This window comes from Silene latifolia, chromosome X (genome assembly GCF_048544455.1).
Source record: "Silene latifolia isolate original U9 population chromosome X, ASM4854445v1, whole genome shotgun sequence".
In the NCBI taxonomy this organism is placed as follows: domain Eukaryota; kingdom Viridiplantae; phylum Streptophyta; class Magnoliopsida; order Caryophyllales; family Caryophyllaceae; genus Silene; species Silene latifolia.
This window is the reverse complement of record NC_133537.1, coordinates 192959750-192982458: the sequence shown is the minus strand read 5'-3', so window position 1 is coordinate 192982458 and position 22709 is coordinate 192959750. Positions and strand designations below refer to the sequence as shown.

The window sequence follows — 22709 nt, the reverse complement described above, 5'->3', positions numbered from 1 at the left end:
GAAATAAAATTAATTAAATTGAATAACTCAAAAATATAAAATAAAGTAATCAAACGGTTTAATAAATTTTAAATCTCAAAATGGGAAATTCACGAGTGTTACACTGCTAGTGATTAAATGGGTTGAGGGTGAAAAGGTTAGACTTCTATTGCTTGTTTTTCATCGCATTATTCAAACGAGCATTTCCGTAACCGAGATAAATTCTACACTACTTTGGATTTTCTTACGGTATGTGGATTTCTCGTTTGTTGGAACATAAGGGAGTTGTTTGTCCGAGTAGCTATGGGGTAATGGTTAACGATGAGATGTGTGATACGCATCTTAAGCTGATGAAGGTGGCTACGGTTGGGCCCGAGTTAATTTTCCTGTCAAAAGGAAGTGTGATGGAGAAGTCTTCGGATGTGTTGGTAGCCGTGGCACAAAAATTGAACTCGTTTATGACGAGTATTTGTGAAAAAATGGATGCTTAAAATAAGTTGATTACGGAGTTAGTGGCGGGTATGGCAAAGGAGAAGGTAGTGGCTCCGGTTTCTAATGATGTAGGGAATACTGAGGTCCTAGCCTACATGCGTAGATTAGAAGGACGTGTTGAGATACTGGCTAAGGATACGGATAGGGCTCATAAGTGCATCCGTAAATCTCCCTTATTGGCAAACTTGGAAAGTCAAGGCGGAACTATATGGCGGGAAGGGAAAGCTATGCGTGCGGAGATGGGACTTGTTTTCGAGGCGACAAAAGCTTTGTCGCTAGAGGTGCTTAATTTTGAGACATGTCTCATGGCAAAAGCAAATCATGTGCGGTCTTACTTTGATCGTCTTGATTCCCTTAATTTTAGGACTCGTCCCGGATATGTGAACCCCATTGTTGTGAATCACAACATTCCTTGAACCCGTCCTTATCCTACCCCTTGCCCCATTTTATTTTGCTCCTTTAAACTTTTATGTCCATTCAGCCCATTTTGGCTTATACTCTTATTCAGCTCATTGGCATACTTTGTTCATTCGGCCCATAGGCTATAATACTTTTGGTTTGTATTAGAACATATTATGTTATGCATTCTTATCGTAGAACTATTTCTCGTCATATAATATATGTTTGCGTGTTTTATTCTAGTTGTTTTATGTCTTGTTCTCGTCTTTTCGATGATGTCAAGAGGGGGAAGAAATGACCGCGACTTAAGTATTTGCCTAAGCTTGCTCCTGGTCAGAACCTTTAGTCTCTTAAGGTCCTTAGATGCTATAACTTTGAATATAAGTAGCTTGTTCTTGCGTTCGACTGACTATAATATTTGTAGTATTATGTTGAGGGGGAACCTATACTTAGTCACAAATCATGAGAGACTTATCAGCATCAAAAAGGGGGAATTTGTGGACCATATAATTATATGTTGTGTTTTGATAATGACAAGTATATCTTATTATTATTATTACTATTATTATTATTATTATAATTATATATATATATAATTATATATATATATATTGCTCGTAATCGTTTGTTTAGTCTTGGTTAGATTTATTAAGGATTACAATATAAGCACGCGATGTTATAGCATTCATGGCTATAACATTGAAGATTTATGAAGCATCGTTAAGGTAATGTTTTTTTTTTTGACAATCGGGAAGATTTGTTAAGGTAATGTTATAGCTGCTTGAGCTATAACATTGAAGATTCTTAAAAGCATTGTTGACTACAATGATTACTCGAGCAAAAGGCATGATCAAGTCTTTAAGAAGCTCAAGATGAAGAGCTTATGATCAAGATGAAGAGATGATCCTTATGCTGAGGATCTCCAGGAACATTAGCTAGTATAGGACATCGTCCATTAACGGTATTTATGAAAGTAATATTGAGAAGGTAAAGTTATAGCTATTTCACCTATAACTTTACTTACCAAGCTTAATGTTATAGTCTTTTGACCTATAACTTTAGGCTGCGATATAAAGTCACGATTTTAGGGTTTTAAAATCGATTTTCGAAGTTCAGATCTTTAAATATATTTTTCGAAAATATGTGTATGTATATTAAAAAGGAAATATGGGTTTGATAAATTCAAATAGATATATGAATATCCTATTGATTAATAAAACAACTTATGAGTTGTCATTCTATCTATGGTTCTCAAATATATCTAGATCTAAACCCTAATTCATGTATTAATATCTTATCTAGGGTTTCCAATTAAGACGGTAGGCTTATGAGCCGTTGTCGACTTCGTATTACCCCTTGCACCAGTAATCTGATTAGGTCAAATCTAGAATAAGTTGGTGTAAGATACTTTCCTATCTTAACAATTTATAGATTTACCTTATTTACTTATGATGAGATATTAATCAATTAAAATTAAGAGAAGATAGGATTTGTTTCTTGTGAAACAATCCATACGGGCCGCATGGCACCTTTAGGGTTTCGTAAAACCCTAGCTCTCTTCTCTACTATATATACACAAGTACTTCATTGTTTTAATTCAACTTTTCGCAATTAAAAAGATCCTTTGCAAAATTGAGTAAACGTTTTATTGAGTAATTAATTTGTTTTTGCAATTTGAAAATACTTTCGAAAAGTCGTGCTTCATATTGTTATTTGCTTTCATAGATTACGTTATTGGATAATAGTACTTTACATTGTTTCTTACTCGTTCAATTGTGTGAAAAAATTTGAAGAACAATCTAGTGCATTCTTATTAACGTAAGTTGGACAATATCAAGTATTTAACGATATTCAATTGAGTTACAACTAGAGTTAGTTGTACGAGTGGGTTAATAATTATGTAATCCGTAGAAAGGTACTAAAATTATTAATCGAGAATAGTGGATGTAGGTTTCGACTTGTGAAACTGAACAACTTCAAAATCGCGTGTGTCACTCGTTTTCCTTTGTTCGTTTCTTTACATTTTAACTTTGCTTAGTTAATTAATTAAAGTTTAATCAATAAACTTTAAGTAATTAATTAAAGTTTAATCAATAAACTTTAAGTAATTAATTATTAATTCACGTTCATACGGACATTCGAAAAAGTGGGCAAATGTTTTTATACTCAATTCAACCCCCCCCCCCCCCCCCCTTGAGTATTCCGGATCAATAGACTCTTAAAATGGGAAAACTAGGCCTCAAGAAATACCGCTGGTGATAGGTCAGAGATAACACAAGAGCGTCCCCCTCGAGGCCGAGATAAGAAGTATGACCGAAATGACAAAGGCAAAGGAAAGATGGAAGAATAGAAATAGCTTAGGTCGTTGTATTATTTATTATTATTACCATCGTTTGTTATAAATGGGTTTGAAATCTGGTTTGATTGGGATTCGATATTCTGCAATGTCCATATCTATCCCTGGCATGTCTTTGTAGGACCAAGCGAAGACGTCTCTGAATTCGTGAAGGATGTCGATGAAGCGAGCTCTTTCATTTGGGTCCAAGGTCGTCCCTATCCTAAGTTCTTGGGGTTCTAAATCTATTCCTACGTTGATAGGTTCAGTATTTTCTATAACTGGTGCCCCTTTACCCTCCTCTAGTATTTCTTTAATTATATAGGGAGGTATTTCGATTGAGTCTGGGTCACGATCATCCTCAGTATCATCATAAACAGAATTGTAATCAAGATAACACGAAGAGTAAGCAGAATCGGTTTTATTCATATTAATGTTTGAAAATAGCGGAAACAAAGAAGCCATCTGCGCTGTAGTCAGTGGCGGTAAAGGGACACTTGCTGAGGCATTCCCCAAACTACTGTTAAAAGACGATGCTAAGCTAGAAGAAACAAATGGATGGGGAGTGACAACAACAGGAGACTCTCTAATGACTTCCCTATACTTAGACTTAGACTTATTTTCTGACTCTGACTCTGACTCAGATTCGAATTCGTTGTCTTCTGGTTCTCCTTTCAACATCTCTCCTTCTCCAGTTGTGATCTTTAAGAGCCTTCCTTGATTGTTGGTCCATTTGATTGACTTTCTCCATCCTTTCTACTGATTGGCTAGGCTTGCATCTGTGATGAGTGCTGCGGGATTGAAATGGTCATCTCGAAGTATCATGGTAATAATCACATCCTGGGCTGCCTTAACGAATTGGTCTTCTCCGAACAAGAGGCTAACGGCTTCCCCGTCGAGACAAGGTGTCTGACGATTTCTGTGAGAGATCATAGATCCTAATTAGACTCTCTAATTAAAAATAAATTATCTCACAAAATAACACTTATTTAAATACAACTCTAGACCACTAGCTAAAGTGAGCACATAGGTCCCCTCGGAAACGGCCGCTACTAGTTCCATTGCCCATGCAGAGATCCACATCACCTTTTGCTAGTGCTCGCACGTCCCTTAAACCCTGCAAATGATTACAAAGGTGAGAGCCACATCCGGTATCAAGTACTCAAGTGGAAGTGAAAGCATAATTAACGTCTATCACATAGAGAGAGGAAATCATACCAATAGGCGTCACACGCCCTTCCTTGAGATCCTCCAAGTATTTGGGACAACTCCTCCTATAATGCCCCTTCCCATTACAATGGAAACATTCGGCCTCGGAGAGTTTGACACTTTTTGCCTTGGGATTGCCATTCTAAACGGCCTTCCCCTTTCCCTTGTCATGTTTCTTTGACGATTTCTTGAATTGGGATTTTTTCTTCCCCTTTCCCTTCTTAACTCCAAGAGACATGTTCTTTAACTTCATGGTTAGAAAATCCCCTTTTTCACTCCCACTAGCTTCCATATCCCTCTCCACTTGGGTGAGGAGTGCATGAATTTCATGATAACTCTTATCCTTTTCATTCATGTTGTAGTTTACCCTAAAGTGGGCAAACTTGGTGGGAAGTGAGTGGAGGATTCGATCCACCACAAGAGTCTTAGGAATGTTACACCCTAGACGCTCTAGGATGTCGACATATTCGACCATTTTGTGTATATGGGGACCAACCTTTTGGCCCCTCTCAAGCTTAGCTTCAAAGAAGCATGCCGCCGCATCGTATTGACGGACTTTAGGTGTTTGTGAAAACATAGTAATCATACGAGTGAATTTCTCGTACGCATTTAAAGAAATGCATGATAGCTTGAGCTTTGGGGACATAGACCATATCAACACATTTTTGATATCATTCGACATCCTCACATGGTCATCATAGGCGGTCCGCACCGCCGATGAAGCCCTTGGACCGGGCTCGATGGGAGGAGCTTCCGTCAAGTAAGTGAGCACATTGTCGGACAACGCGGCACTTTTGATGTTAGATTCCCATTCAAGAAAGTTACTACCGTCATCTTTTAAGATACATTTGTCCATTAAGGACCTTAGCCATGAATCTTTGCCTAGTGAAATAGTCGATGGAGTTGATGAAATTGCCATTGCGAATTAAAATGCTGCAACAAAAAGGAAAAATTAACATCCATTCTTTTAAAATTTACTTGTGAAAACATGTTTAACAAGTTTTAATATTTATATAATGATCTCCCACTAAATTATATAAATGATTCCAAGACCCAAATATTAAACAAAAATGAGCATCGCTTGGGCGAAACATCCCATAATTGTGTAAATTCGGTAAGTCATATTGACTAATTCTACCTCTAGAACTCTTGGTCGACGAATTTCCTTAAATCCATCTACTAGCCCCGGAACACAAGAACGTCTTATATCCCGTTGAGTCCAACCAATTTTGGCGTGTGATAACCGTTTACCACCCTACTTACCCAAGGTAAAAAGAGAACACCCCGCTTGGGCGAGCGTGGCTCTAATGAACTAGAGATTCATAGGTGTTACTAATTGGTAAGGCTAATCTCAATTTTAGTTTTGTGAGAGATCTTGTCAATTTAGTCATAAATTCCCTATAAGTGAACTAAGTCGGTGAATGTAAACGACGTGAATTGACAACCGCAAAAAATAAAATGCATGTGAATGGTGATTTTGGCATGCGTGAAAATAAAACAAGCAAGCAAGTAAGCATATGAAAAATCTTAGTATGGCCACCTAGTTAATAAAAAACTAGTCTATTACATTTCGGAAACCAACTCCTTGGTCCCTTGCCTCTTCATTCCAAAAGTGGCTCCTTCTTGTGAGATTTGGAACACCTTCCAAAAATAGACACCGTCTCGATGTAATCCGTCTTTTGGAAACGCCGGTACGAACAACTATTACAATTGAATTACATAGTTATTCCTATTATACATTAATTAATAAAATAAATAAAACTATTAATTAATTACAAACCGACGATACGAGATCGTATTTAATTACAAACAAATCGATATTCCCATTCATTTCGGGTAATAACGATTAAAATAAACTAGGCCATACTAGGTACAACAAGATAAATACTTTAAATAAATGACAATCATTCATTCAACTTAAATAAATATGCTTAAAATGCTGTAAAATGATGTCAAAATCGCCCTATCTATCAATCGTTGGTATCCATCTCGGTTTTTGTGGATTTAATTGATTTTTAAACATGTAAAAATCAATAATCAACTCTTAATTCTCATTTAATTCCAAACTAATTGTCCAAACTGTTTTGGACCTCAAAATTAGTCCTCACTAATTTTATGATGAATAATTAGATTGATTTGGTGATATTGTGCTAATTTAATCGGTAAAATCATAATTTTTAAGTAAAAGTCCAAAATAATTGAAACATTACCCAAACAATTGAAACAAAAATTTTGAGTATTCTGGAACACTCCCAAGAACACCAAAATGATAGAAAAATTGCCCCAAAAATTCGGATAAAATTTATGAAGAAAAAGATCGATATTTATCGGTTTTTAACCACTAAAACCAATAAACATCAAAACAAGGTGAAATCACATTTTAAATTTCACTTTTAACTTTTAAATAATATTTTCAAATGTACATAAATGTATCAAGGGAAGAATCAATCGTTTCAAAAGTATGATTAATTTATTTCACTTTTATCGACTTTTATCTCATAAAATCAATAAACATGCAAAACTTCAAACCAACCTTCAACATTTTGCATACAATCAGTAGACAATATGTATGAAACACCATAAACATTCCATGACCCGAATCAACTATTAACTATTTTTAGTCAATTTATAACTAAAATATGGCATTTTGACTCGGTTTTCTACTAAAAATCATTAAAAATAGCAAAATAACTTCATAAATCACCAAACTTTACCACAAATCTTTTGAGATTAGTAGGTATGCATGCCCCAAAAATTTCGTGTTAAAACCTCTTCTAACACAATTTTTGAGTTTTTGAAAAATATCTCATAATTTATTACTATGCTTAAAATCAACATGCAAATTACAAGCATATGCTCTATAACCACTTGAGAGATCATAGATCCTAATTAGACTCTCTAATTAAAATAAATTATCTCATAAAATATTATTTTAGTGATCTATGTAACATGCATGCTAATATAAAAGCATAATAATAAAGATTAAGGAAAAATAATTTCCTTACATTGATTTTTATGGTAAATATGGGCACAATCAAGATCTCCTAGCTTGATTGTTCTTGTGCTAAAGAAAAATGGAAGATCCTCCTTTACCAAATCTCCAAATTAGAAGATCTCCTTCAAGAAGCACCCAAGAACATATACCCAATAATCTAACAAATATTAACTAAATACTTGTTAAATTTAACCCTTGATAATATGTAAATACTAACAATCTTAGTAAAATATTTATATTAATTTTAGAGAGATGAATTTATTTTCCACACATGCAAAACTTGTTGAGTTAAGTGGAAAAATAAAACAACACAAAAATGTTGTAGTAGTGAGGAAGGGAGGACGGTTGAAGGGAGTAAGAGAGGGAGTTGAGTTGTATTTATTATGCCCAATGAATTGATGCATAGAATAGACAAAAGCTATGGAAAGATGCACCACCAATTAGATTAAAAGGCATGCACAAGTGTGTCATGGTTGTGTCTTATGCACACAACCATAGTGACATGAGCGTGTCGTTGTACACCCAATCAAAACACATTTATATTCTCAACAAACAACTAATTAGTGGTAAGTCGAGGTCGATCCATGGGACGGTGTGCTTTGGGTTCTAAGTCTATCTATCTCAATTTATGCTAGTGTCTCAATTTGCTTGGGTTTGTAGTTGTGTTCTATACTAATGCAAGCAATGAAGTATAACAAGCAATTAAATGAAGGATGTAAACAAATGATTAAGAGTGCTAGGATATCATGGGTTCATGGGGGATTCATGGGAGTTGATCATACAAACATGTTCACAAAGTTGCAAGCAATTAATGTTGTAAAGGAACCGAGTTGGTTTATGTCTTACGGTTCTTAGGAAGAGTTGGGTCCCAGAGCCGAATCGATTAGATTGTACAACACCTACAACTCGACTTACTTTCCTCCTTATCACTTCTATGCATGGTCTAACAAGACTCGAGTTGGTTTATATCTTACAAGTCAAGTTGAATAGATAAGAGATGGTTATAAATGCAAGGATTCATAGGCTTAGCATTTCATCAAACATAACATGTGCATAGGTTGACATCACAACAAGCAAGCAAATTAATAATGGAAACATATTAAATTAAGCATGATTATTCCCCATGTTGGTTTCCCCTAATTACCCACTAATCCTATCTAAAGGAAACTACTCACTCATTATCATGGAAAACATGTCATTAATGGTGTCAATCATTACAACAAGTATAAACATGACAAGAGCTTAAGGAAATAAACAATAAAGAGTAAAGGGTAAAGGAATTATACCAAACTTGAGATGATCCGAATAATAAAGCAAAGAATAAAAGAAGAGAACTTGATTGATTGATGAAGAGTTGTCAATTCTCCAATAATAACCCAATAATCTTCAATTACCCAAAAGTAATAAACTTGAACAATAATTAAGGAGAGATTAATGTGTAATTTTGTGGAAAGATTGAGATTAATCTATTTTAATCTACTCCTAATTTAATCTAAGGAAAGTTTTATCATGTGGAAGCCCCCCTTTGATAATCATCCAAAATGGGGTATATGTAGTAGTGCCTCATTAGGTTAACTAAGGCTAAATTAGTAATTAACAATTCTAAGTTCTAAGTAGGGAAATGCAAGTATTTTGGAGAGATGCGCATCCTTGCTGAAGACGCCATGTTTCGCTCGTACACAAGGGTGGGACGCTCGGATTCTGGGCAGGTAGGACGAGCGGCTTAAAGTCGGGACGCTCGGATTGTAGGGGCATAGGACGAGCGGCTTGTCCCATTGGACGCTCGGATTGTTGTTCAGAATGATTCCTCTCGCATACTTCTTATTCTTGCAATATTGGTCTTCAGTTCTTGCCTCTTCTTCCACACTCGTTCAACCAAGATTGTCAATGTCCTTCCAAATAAGCTCAAGAGATGGGAATTTCCGCCTAATTGTCTCCTTTCCTACAAAACAAGCACAAGTCGATAGGAAAGCAAAATAGAAAGCATTTGACGGATAAAATGGCTATGGAAAGTTATAATAGTATGCAAAATAGGTTCAATTAGGGGACTAAATGTGCGCAAATATGAGTCACATCACATATACACAAATTACACGGTCCATATTACCCATTTACGGATCCATTTTGGTTCTTATATTTGTCGCACAAATACGTGTAAATTTTATTTAATCATCGTTTTATGTTTAAATGCTTCCCGATTAATATTGTCTAAAACACACCGTAAACATATATTTTACGTACCAATACTAATCACATTAGTCAATTAGTACCTATCTTAAAAATTAACTGCTTAATTATTAATTATCGTCTCATAAAATTTATTATTCAATTATCGCATAATTAAATAATAATTTCCGCGCCTCGAGTTCAGAACTCAATATCTCTCTATATCGACTAACGTTTTAGTCTATTTATCAAGGGACTAAATAAATTGTATCTCATACAATTAATTAGTTGTCAATTGGGTTTCGTTCCTTTAGGTGTGACCGAAAGGGGTCAGTTGATCACCGCCGTCTCACGACAATAACGGCAAACTCTATTTAGCCAACCGTTATCGATTTACATTAATCAACTGACGAGGATCAAATAAATAAATATCTGATGATATTCCTTTAATGAGACTTATTATGTAAATGCACTATTGTGGAGGACACAAACTTCAACAATCTCCCACTTGTCCGACACAAAGGTGTGCGCTACCAATTCTCTTGTCTGTTTTTAATCTCCCACTCAATGCAAGGTTTTTTTCAGGTCGCACTTGCACATGAACATATCGCGAGTGGTTTTCTCGATCGGGAGTGTGACTACCTGACCGAAAAAATCTCTCACAGATTACTTCTGAGCGTGGCCACGCATTTGTAGTCATTAACTCCTCGAGTGGCCTTGAGATATATTAACCCAACGTGGGTGGACAATTCCTGTCTGCCTTATCTATCCTATTGCACAATACAGATCACCATGACCTAGTAAATGCCCTTTGGCCTCCTTTCACGGCACGACCTAGGACAAAAACCAAAGCCACTCGGAAACTGCACTTGCTCAGATAATAGTCTCCAGTCAAAAGAATAGACTTATTGGAACATCTTAGGGATCTCTGCCACGACCAGGCGTCTATAGTAGAACTAAGGGGCTCTCTAAATGGTCACTGTCCGATAAAGTGTAACACACTCTGCCTATGTAATCGACTAGTCATCACGTATGACCTTATGGTGTTGAACAACCATCAATCGACTTACAATCTAGTCACTCCGAGACGTCACCTCATTAAGTGACTAGGGACAAAATACAATGTTCATCTTATTCACTTGAATATTGTTCAACATTGTCTTCACAACTTATTCAGATAAACAAGGTATTAAAAATTTAGTCATACTAAATAAAAGATTCAAAAATGAATACAAAAACAATGAATGCAATTATCATGTATATAATAAGAGATACACTATCCAATTATTACATATCCATAATCTAAAGAAAATCTGGTACTCGTCTCAATCCCATTGCGACGACATGACCATCATGCTTAGCCTTTGATAAAGGCTTTGTTAAAGGATCTGCAATATTATCATCTGTCCTTACCTTACAAATGTCAATTTCCTTCCTTTCCACATAATCTCTAATTACATGGTATTTCCTTTCAATATGTCTAGATTTGTTACTAGACTTCGGCTCTTTGGCTTGAAAAATAGCTCCACTGTTATCACAATATAGAGTGATCGGATCTTCGGCGGAATGGACTACTTCTAGTCCCTCCATGAATTGCCTAATCCAAACAGCTTCCTTCGCAGCCTCAGACGCTACAAGGTACTCAGCCTCTGTTGTAGAATCCGTAGTAATGCTTTGCTTGAATCTCTTCCAGCAAACAGCTCCTCCATTTAGCATAAACACATAGCTGGATTGGGATTTCATATCATCCCGATCGGTTTGGAAACTTGCGTCCGTGTAACCTCTTACACGCAACTCACTTTCTCCTCCAAACACTAAGAACGAATCCTTAGTCCTTCTCAAGTACTTAAGGATGTTCTTTACGGCTGTCCAGTGACTCTCACCAGGCTTGTCTTGATAACGACTTGTCATGCTCAAGGCATACGCAACGTAGGGACGAGTGCAAATCAAAGCATACATGATAGACCCAACAGCAGAAGCATAAGTGACGGTCTTCATGTGTTCAATCTCTTTAGGGGTGGAGGGAGACTGTGACTTGCTCAAAGTAATCCCTTGGCCCATAGGTAGAAATCCTCTCTTGGAGTCTTTCATATTGAACCCGTCAAGAACTTTGTCAATATAAGCTTCTTGACTCAATGCTAGTATCCTCTTGGATCTATCCCTATAGATTCGGATACCCAAGATTCGTTGTGCCTCTCCCAAGTCCTTCATCTGGAAGTGTTTCCCTAGCCACTCCTTTACGGAAGTGAGCGATGGAACATCATTCCTGATGAGAAATATGTCATCCACATATAGGACAAGGAATGAAACTTTACTCCCACTAAATTTCATGTATAAACACGGTTCTTCCACACTTCTAGTGAAACCGAATTGTTTAATAACATGATCAAAGCGATGATTCCAACTCCTAGATGCTTTCTTAAGAGCATAGATGGACTTTTTAAGCTTGCACACCTTCTTAGGGTTAGATGTATCCACAAAACCTTCAGGTTGTATCATGTACACCTCTTATTCTAGAATCCCATTCAAGAAGGCGGTTTTGACATCCATTTGCCAAATCTCGTAATCATGAAATGCGGCAACCGCTAAGATTATCCTAATGGACCGAAGCATAGCGACTGGAGCGAAGGTTTCGTCATAGTGTAAACCATGAACTTGGGTGAAACCTTTTGCCACCAATCTAGCTTTGTAAACATCTACATGTTTAACCATGCCGAGCTTAATTTTATATATCCATTTACACTGAAGGGGTCGCACTCCCTCAGGTAAATCGACCAAGTCCCATACTTAGTTCTCGTACATGGAATCCATTTCGGACCGCATGGCTTCTAGCCAAAGCGAGGAGTTGGGACTAGATATGGCGGATTTGTAGGTAGTGGGTTCATCACTTTCTAAAAGTAATAAAACATCATCCTCTTCGATGTTACCAAGGTAGCGGTCAGGTGGATTAGAAATCCTACTTGACTTTCTCGGAACAATTACCGTTTCAGAGGAAGAGGGAATGCTATCCTCCACATTCTCCTCTACCTCATTCTCGGTTTGTGGCTCTCAAACTTTGTCAAGTTCAAATTTTCTCCCACTCTGTCTCCTAGAAATAAACTCCTTTTCAAGGAACACAGCCTCACGAGCCACAAACACTTTGTTCTCGTGTTTATTGTAGAAGTAATAGCCACGTGTTTCCCTTGGATATCCTACAAAAAGACATTTGTCAGACCTGGGTGCAAGCTTATTGTCAGACTTGATCTTGACGTATGCTTCACAACCCCAAATACGCATGAATGACAAATGAGGGACTTTCCCTGTCCATATCTCATATGGAGTCTTATCGGCCGCTTTAGTCGGGCTTCTAATTAGTGAAAATATTGCAGACAAGAGAGCAAAACCCCAAAACGATTCAGGAAGCTCGGTTAGACTCATCATAGACCGAACCATGTCTAATAAAGTTCGATTTCTCCTTTCGGCCATACCATTTAATTGTGGTGTGCCAGGAGGAGTCCATTGTGATACTATACCACAATCTTTTAGGTGTGAATCAAATTCATAATTTAGATATTCACCACCACGATCGGATCGTAGGGTCTTAATCTTTTTATCCAATTGGTTCTCTACTTCATTTTGAAACTCTTTGAACTTGTCAAAAGCTTCACTCTTGTTCTTCATTAAGTAGACATACCCATATCTACTTAAGTCATCAGTAAAAGTAATGAAGTAGTGAAAACCTCCTCTAGCGGTGATGGTTAATGGTCCACACACATCCGTATGTATGAGAGCCAAAACCTCACTAGCTCGTGTCCCTTTTCCCGCAAAAGGTGCACGAGTCATCTTGCCTAGAAGGCAAGACTCGCATGTACCATAAGATTAGAAACCAAATGGTTTGAGCACTTTTAATGAAGCAAGTCTCTTAATGCGTCTTTCGTTTATGTGGCCTAAATGACAATGCCAAAGGTAGGATTCGTTTGGATCGCCCATTTTGAGCTTTTTAGTGTCCACATTATAAACGCCATTAACATCATTTAAAACATAAATGCCTCCAATTGAAATGGCCTTGCCATAAACCACATCATTTAATGAAAAAGTACAACTATTGTGCTTAATCGTAAAACAAAAGCCTTCCGCTTCTAAAGCGGAAATGAAGATGATGTTCTTGGTTAAAGGTGGTACAAAATAACACTTATTTAAATACAACTCTAGACCACTAGCTAAAGTGAGCACATAGGTCCCCTCGGAAACGGCCGCTACTAGTTCCATTGCCCATGCAGAGATCCACATCACCTTTTGCTAGTGCTCGCACGTCCCTTAAACCCTGCAAATGATTACAAAGGTGAGAGCCACATCCGGTATCAAGTACTCAAGTGGAAGTGAAAGCATAATTAACGTCTATCACATAGAGAGAGGAAATCATACCAATAGGCGTCACATGCCCTTCCTTGAGATCCTCCAAGTATTTGGGACAACTCCTCCTATAATGCCCCTTCCCATTACAATGGAAACATTCGGCCTCGGAGAGTTTGACACTTTTTGCCTTGGGATTGCCATTCCAAACGGCCTTCCCCTTTCCCTTGTCATGTTTCTTTGACGATTTCTTGAATTGGGATTTTTTCTTCCCCTTTCCCTTCTTAACTCCAAGAGCCATGTTCTTTAACTTCATGGTTAGAAAATCCCCTTTTTCACTCCCACTAGCTTCCATATCCCTCTCCGCTTGGGTGAGGAGTGCATGAATTTCATGATAACTCTTATCCTTTTCATTCATGTTGTAGTTTACCCTAAAGTGGGCAAACTTGGTGGGAAGTGAGTGGAGGATTCGATCCACCACAAGAGTCTTAGGAATGTTACACCCTAGACGCTCTAGGATGTCGACATATTCGACCATTTTGTGTACATGGGGACCAACCTTTTGGCCCCTCTCAAGCTTAGCTTCAAAGAAGCATGCCGCCGCATCGTATTGACGGACTTTAGGTGTTTGTGAAAACATAGTAATCATACGAGTGAATTTCTCGTACGCATTTAAAGAAATGCATGATAGCTTGAGCTTTGGGGACATAGACCATATCAACACATTTTTGATATCATTCGACATCCTCACATGGTCATCATAGGCGGTCCGCACCGCCGATGAAGCCCTTGGACCGGGCTCGATGGGAGGAGCTTCCGTCAAGTAAGTGAGCACATTGTCGGACAGCGCGGCACTTTTGATGTTGGATTCCCATTCAAGAAAGTTACTACCGTCATCTTTTAAGATACATTTGTCCATTAAGGACCTTAGCCATGAATCTTTGCCTAGTGAAATAGTCGATGGAGTTGATGAAATTGCCATTGCGAATTAAAATGCTGCAACAAAAAGGAAAAATTAACATCCATTCTTTTAAAATTTACTTGTGAAAACATGTTTAACAAGTTTTAATATTTATATAATGATCTCCCACTAAATTATATAAATGATTCCAAGACCCAAATATTAAACAAAAATGAGCATCGCTTGGGCGAAACATCCCATAATAGTGTAAATTCGGTAAGTCATATTGACTAATTCTACCTCTAGAACTCTTGGTCGACGAATTTCCTTAAATCCATCTACTAGCCCCGGAACACAAGACCGTCTTATATCCCGTTGAGTCCAACCAATTTTGGCGTGTGATAACCGTTTACCACCCTACTTACCCAAGGTAAAAAGAGAACACCCCGCTTGGGCGAGCGTGGCTCTAATGAACTAGAGATTCATAGGTGTTACTAATTGGTAAGGCTAATCTCAATTTTAGTTATGTGAGAGATCTTGTCAATTTAGTCATAAATTCCCTATAAGTGAACTAAGTTGGTGAATGTAAACGACGTGAATTGACAACCGCAAAAAATAAAATGCATGTGAATGGTGATTTTGGCATGCGTGAAAATAAAACAAGCAAGCAAGTAAGCATATGAAAAATCCTAGTATGGCCACCTAGTTAATAAAAAACTAGTCTATTACATTTCGGAAACCAACTCCTTGGTCCCTTGCCTCTTCATTCCAAAAGTGGCTCCTTCTTGTGAGATTTGGAACACCTTCCAAAAATAGACACCGTCTCGATGTAATCCGTCTTTTGGAAACGCCCTGAGTCGAACAACTATTACAATTGAATTACATAGTTATTCCTATTATACATTAATTAATAAAATAAATAAAACTATTAATTAATTACAAACCGACGATACGAGATCGTATTTAATTACAAACAAATCGATATTCCCATTCATTTCGGGTAATAACGATTAAAATAAACTAGGCCATACTAGGTACAACAAGATAAATACTTTAAATAAATGACAATCATTCATTCAACTTAAATAAATATGCTTAAAATGCTGTAAAATGATGTCAAAATCGCCCTATCTATCAATCGTTGGTATCCATCTCGGTTTTTGTGAATTTTATTGATTTTTAAACTTGTAAAAATCAATAATCAACTCTTAATTCTCATTTAATTCCAAACTAATTGTCCAAACTGTTTTGGACCTCAAAATTAGTCCTCACTAATTTTATGATGAATAATTAGATTGATTTGGTGATATTGTGCTAATTTAATCGGTAAAATCATAATTTTTAAGTAAAAGTCCAAAATAATTGAAACATTACCCAAACAATTGAAACAAAAATTTTGAGTATTTTGGAACACTCCCAAGAACACCAAAATGATAGAAAAATTGCCCCAAAAATTCGGATAAAATTTATGAAGAAAAAGATCGATATTTATCGGTTTTTAACCACTAAAACCAATAAACATCAAAACAAGGTGAAATCACATTTTAAATTTCACTTTTAAATTTTAAATAATATTTTCAAATGTACATAAATTTATCAAGGGAAGAATCAATCGTTTCAAATGTATGATTAATTTATTTCACTTTTATCGACTTTTATCTCATAAAATCAATAAACATGCAAAACTTCAAACCAACCTTCAACATTTTGCATACAATCAGTAGACAATATGTTTGAAACACCATAAACATTCCATGACCCGAATCAACTATTAACTATTTTTAGTCAATTTATAACTAAAATATGGCATTTTGACTCGGTTTTCTACTAAAAATCATTAAAAATAGCAAAATAACTTCATAAATCACCAAACTTTACCACAAATCTTTTGAGATTAGTAGGTATGCATGCCCCAAAAATTTCGTGTTAAAACCTCTTCTAACACAATTTTTGAGTTTTTGAAAAATATCTCATAATTTATTACTATGCTTAAAATCAACATGCAAATTACAAGCATATGCTCTAAAACCACTTGAGAGATCATAGATCCTAATTAGACTCTCTAATTAAAATAAATTATCTCATAAAATATTATTTTAGTGATCTATGTAACATGCATGCTAATATAAAAGCATAATAATAAAGATTAAGGAAAAATAATTTCCTTACATTGATTTTTATGGTAAATATGGGCACAATCAAGATCTCCTACCTTGATTGTTCTTGTGCTAAAGAAAAATGGAAGATCCTCCTTTACCAAATCTCCAAATTAGAAGATCTCCTTCAAGAAGCACCCAAGAACATATACCCAATAATCTAACAAATATTCACTAAATACTTGTTAAATTTAACCCTTGATACTATGTACATACTAATAAACTTAGTATTTATTTTATTTTTGATTACTAACAATCTTAGTAAAATATTTATATTAATTTTAGAAAGATGAATTTATTTTCGACACATGCAAAACTTGTTGAGTTGAGTGGAAAAATAAAACAACACAAAAATGTTGTAGTAGTGGGGAAGGAAGGACGGTTGGAGGGAGTAAGAGAGGGAGTTGAGTTGTATTTATTATGCCCAGTGAATTGATGCATAGAATAGATAAAAGCTTTGGAAAGATGCACCACCAATTAGATTAAAAAGCATGCACAAGTGTGTCATGGTTGTGTCTTGTGCATACAACCATATACACAAATTACACGGTCCATATTACCCATTTACGGGTCCATTTTGGTTCTTATATTTGTTTCACAAATACGTGTAAATTTTATTTAAACATCGTTTTATGTTTAAATGTTTCCCGATTAATATTGTCTAAAATACTCCGTAAATATACGTGTACAGCTACACATATATTTTACGTACCAATACTAATCACATTAGTCAATTAGTACCTATCTTAAAAATTAACTGCTTAATTATTAATTCCCGTCTCATAAAATTTATTATTCAATTATCGCATAATTAAATAATTATTTCCGCGCCTCGAGTTCACAACTCAATATCTCTCTATATCGACTAACTTTTTAGTCTATTTATCAAGGGACTAAATAAATTGTATCCCATACAATTAATTAGTTGTCAATTGGGTTTTGTTCCTTTAGGTGGGACCGAAAGGGGTCAGATGATCACCGCCGTCTCACGACAATAACGTCAAACTCTAGTTAGCCAACCGTTATCGATTTACGTTAATCAACTGACGAGGATCAAATAAATAAATATCTGATGATATTCCTTTAATGAGATTTATTATGTAAACGCACTATTGTGGAGGATACAAACTCCAACATTCTGACGGTAGGAGCCGTTTCCTGGGAATGAAATAGCAATCGTGGAACACTTAGATTCCAGCTAGCTCGTTGCCTTTGAACATCCAAGGTTCGGGAAATCCGTCAAAAGATTCAAGGTCTCCTTCCTTGATGAAGTATCCATTCAACGTAGGGTGATATGGTCGTATTTGTATTCCATTATTTTTGCGATCGTGGACTTGAGTAAGCATTTCGATGGCTTCAGATACGGTGGACTTGTATCCTAACCCTAGTGGTATCTTCTAGGAATGGCCTTCTTTGAATGGTGGGAAGGTGTTGTTCCGGATAGGGTTTAGTGGCATTCCTGGGAAGTATCCCTGAGATTTGAGCATGTGGTTGACCACTAAATTGGAGTAGGGGTTGAAGTATAGAGGTGCCAATTCACTTTTCACAAGGTTGATGATTTAAAATCCTCCCAATTCGTGTTACTGGATCCAACACGACTTGATTGCTGGACATCTTTTCGATGACGGTTTTGATAGGTGACGAAGTTATCCTCACTATTCGGCCATCTAAAGGGATTTTGATCTTTTAATGTAGTGTGGATGTCATATCTTTGGAAGCGTGAATCCATGGTCTTCCTAGAAGTATGTTAAAGGATGCCTAGATGTCTACTATTTGGAAGTTGACCTTTCTTTCGATTGGTCCAGTGGCTATAGTAAGATTGATGAGACCTATCACTTTGTGTCGCGTCCCATCGTATGCACGAACACCTTGATTAGTTGGAGTCTAGTCCGACACCTTCATGCCTAGCTTGTAAGCTGTCTTTAGTGGTATGACATTGACTGCGGAACCATCATCCACTAGTGTCATGGGTACATTATTTTTGAGACATATGATCGTAATGTATAAAGCTAGATTATGAGTGACCCCAAAAGGTGGTAAATCTTCATCTGAGAAAGTAACTGGGTTACTTAGTTTTATTGTCTCCTGGAGGACTAGGTTGACCACATCATCTGGAGTAGAATCGTGCGCTACATTGAGTTTTGAAACGCTTGTAGCAAAGCTTGGCGATGTGGAAATGAGCTAGAAACTAGTTGCCAGACTGAAAGATCAGCCTTCGTCTTCTGCAGTTGCTTCATCAAGTGGTCAGTAACTGAGTCTTCATTGTTCTCTGTTGGAGATACGGCATCCCCATTTGTAGTTGAATTATTTATTCGCACTGGAGTGATATTTTGGTATGGGCGACCAGATCGAGTTAGGTGATCTATGTCAAGATCCTCCAAAGTTTTGACCAAAGGATGTTCTTTGAATAGCCATCTTCGTCATCGTCGGCCCAAACGCCATTTATAGTATTCAGCTCTTTGAGGTATAGGATTTCGGATTCCATATGGATAATCCGTTGAACCAAATCGTCAACTACCGTGATGACTTCTTGCATTGTAGATTCAAAGGATAGGGTAATGGCCATTTGCGTGGCTCTTGGTGTTGAGAGTTTTGACTTTCGCAAGGATGATACGACATCTTCTAGTTCGGCAACCTGTCTACTCACATTTCTTGCCCATGCGACAAAATCTACAATAGTTGGTGTAATGGTGGAGTAGGCTTCTCCATGGTCGACCATATTGATCTCATCTTCGACTGGAGAGATAAGGTGTGAGCAATCCAAGGTGGATTCCTCATCCGAGATCATTAGAATTCCGAGAGGATTCTTTGTATTATTAGACTTACTTGGGGGAGGGATAGACAAACGTCCATCTTCAATCATGTCTTAGAGAGCATGCTTCAGCCTGTAACAGTTTTCTGTATCATGTCTTTTGCCCTTGTGATACTCGCAATAAGTATTTTCGTCCCAGAATTTGGTCTTCTTTTCCAGGTCAGGTGTAGGTCTTATTGGTTGGATTCTTCCTTGCTTCATCAACCTCTTCAGTGCATTCGTGTATGTGTCACTGATGTGACTCTTATTTACGCACATTTAGTCCAATAACTAGCCTCGTTCCTATGCTTTCTTGCATGCATTAGGGTCGTTTCTTATCTTTAGCTTCCTACTTTGCATACTCTATGAGGTTTTGTGTCCTTGGTAGGAGAGGAATGCTAACCTTGCTTATATGGAGCAAAACGGAGCTAAATGGATCGCATCTAACGACCAAGCAACAAAGAGGAGACCAATATTAAAGGCCTAGGTCAATAAAAACAAGTATATGGGCAATAATGAACGACCCCACGGCTCCTCAATGATCCCCACGTATCATGAGACAGCCAAATAAAGAAGAAGAAGAAAAGCTGCCCTTTGAGACGGGCATCCCAGAAGCAGGACGGGCGTCCCCAAGACTCAGCCCGAGCTTCCCTTGAGCAGCATGGGCGTCTTTTGTTACAGCATGGGCGTCCATCAAAGGGAGGTTGTGTGACTCCAAGCAGGACTTGCAAGGCATTAAACTCATTTAAGGGGTTTTATCGTCATCTAAGCCCCTAGTTACCCTAATACTTGTACTTAGTATAAATACTCCCTTGTATTAGCAAGTTAGATTATCAAGTTACATTACCATTAACCAAGTTTATTTAGATTAATCAAAGTTATTTAGTATATTAATACAATCCAATTACACAATTCAATCTTAATTATATCTTAATATTTCCCTAATTATTCAAGTGTTCTTAGATCTTGTTGGGTAATTTGAAGATTATTTAGGGATTATTGGAGAATTGACAACTCTTCATCATCAATCAAGTTTTTTTCTATTATCATTTGCTTTCTATTTGATCATCCTAAATTGGTATAATTTCTTTACTCTTTACATAATCCTTGTTTATTGTTTTACTTCTTTATCATGTTTAGACTTGTTAAGATGATTGACACCATTGTTAGCATGTCCACCATGATAATGAGTGAGTAGTTCCTTCACTAGGGTTAATGGGGATTAGGGGAGTTAATCATGGGGTAGATCTTTACTTAATAAGTTCATATGAATGCTTGCTTGTTGTAGTTTCAACTTATGCACATGTTATGCTTGATAAAATGCTTGATTGACAACCTATCATGAATCTCTTATCCTTTCGACAAGACTTGTAAGACATAAACTAACTCAAGGCTTGTTAGACCATTCATATAGTTTAATAGAGGGAATTAAGTCGACTTGTAGGTGTTGTAAGTCTTGACTGACTCGGCTCCAAAATCCAAAACTCCCTAGGAATTGTAAGATATAAACTAACTCGATTCCACTACAACAATAAATTGCTTGCATCTATAAAACTTGTTTATGTGATCTCATCATGATTCCCCTATGAACCCATGACACCCTAGTACTTTAATCAATTATTTACAAACCCCTTTTGCTTACTTTGCTTTATTTTCATTTATTTACCTTGCATTTGTTAAGTAGTTTAGATTGCAAATCTCAACCTCAACCCAAATTGTGACACTAAAGAGATAGCTATTCACAACTGATAAGTCAATACAATACTAGTCCCTTGGGATCCGACCTTTACTTACCGCTCTACTAAGAGTAGTTTTTTGAGAATATAAATAGTGTTTTGATTAGGAAGAATAGACGACACTTCGACCCTTGAATCAAAAAATGGCGCCATTGCCGGGTACGGTTTTCAATTGAGTTGTTATCATTTGTTGTTTGTAGTTGTGTCTTGCTTAACCTTGGGGAAGTCAAACTCCTCAAGGTAGTTTTAATTGTTTTCTAGTTATTTGATTTTTGCATGTCTAGGAGATCACAATGCGGTCTTTTGTCTAATGATCCCGAAATCGAGAGAACTTTGAAAAATATTAGAAGAACCGTTAGAGGGACTTCAACAATTGTGGGTATTGGAGAACTTATGGACATTGGTATCATCTAAACGGATAGTGTTGAGTTTACCAACCCTTTTACAAGACAAGGAGAGGATAACCCAATTTAAAACCAACTACAAAACCAACTTACAATGCCTAAATTTTCATCTCATTTCGTACCAACCGAGGAGAACCTACCCAATGGTACTCCAACACCACCCCAATTGACCGGTAATTTCATTACCAAATCCGCTTTCATAAAATTAGTCGAAAGGAGTCAATTTGGAGAGATGCCTAGTGAGGATCCTCATCTACATATGGAGACTTTTTGTGACTATTGTGATGCTATTTACCAAACGGGGGTGACTCAAGATCAAATTCGATGGCTATTGTTTCCTTTTTCCTTGATCGGAGCCGCAAAGCAATGGTTGAAGAGCCTAGACAAGGCCACTCTTGGAATTGATTCATGGAAAAAGTTAGCACTTGCCTTTTACAAGAAATTCTACCCTGCGGAGAAAACCAACATGTTAAGAGCCCAAATCACCGGGTTCAAGCAAAGAGATAAAGAGTCTCTATATGATGCATGGGAAAGATTCAAAGATACATGTCGCTCTTGTCCTCATCATGGGCTAAGCGAATGGTTTCTAGTCCAACAATTTTGGAATGGGTTGTATGAAGATTCAAGGAATGTGCTAAACATAGGTTCTAATGGAATATTCACCGAGGTAGATGATAACCAAACTTGGGTAAAGATAAAGAAGATGGCGATTCACAACTCTAAATATAGTAGGCCAAGAAAAGCTACTAGGGGAGGGAGACATGAAGTTGACTCTGTCACACAATTGAGTGCCGATTTGGGCGAACAACTAAGC

General features: G+C 36.9%; 1 pseudogene; it reads right to left on the bottom strand.

The window, feature by feature from the left end:
* Nucleotides 1-22369: 22369 nt before the first annotated feature.
* Nucleotides 22370-22468, bottom strand: LOC141625303 (small nucleolar RNA R71; annotated as a pseudogene).
* Between the last annotated feature and the right edge of the window lie 241 nt (nucleotides 22469-22709).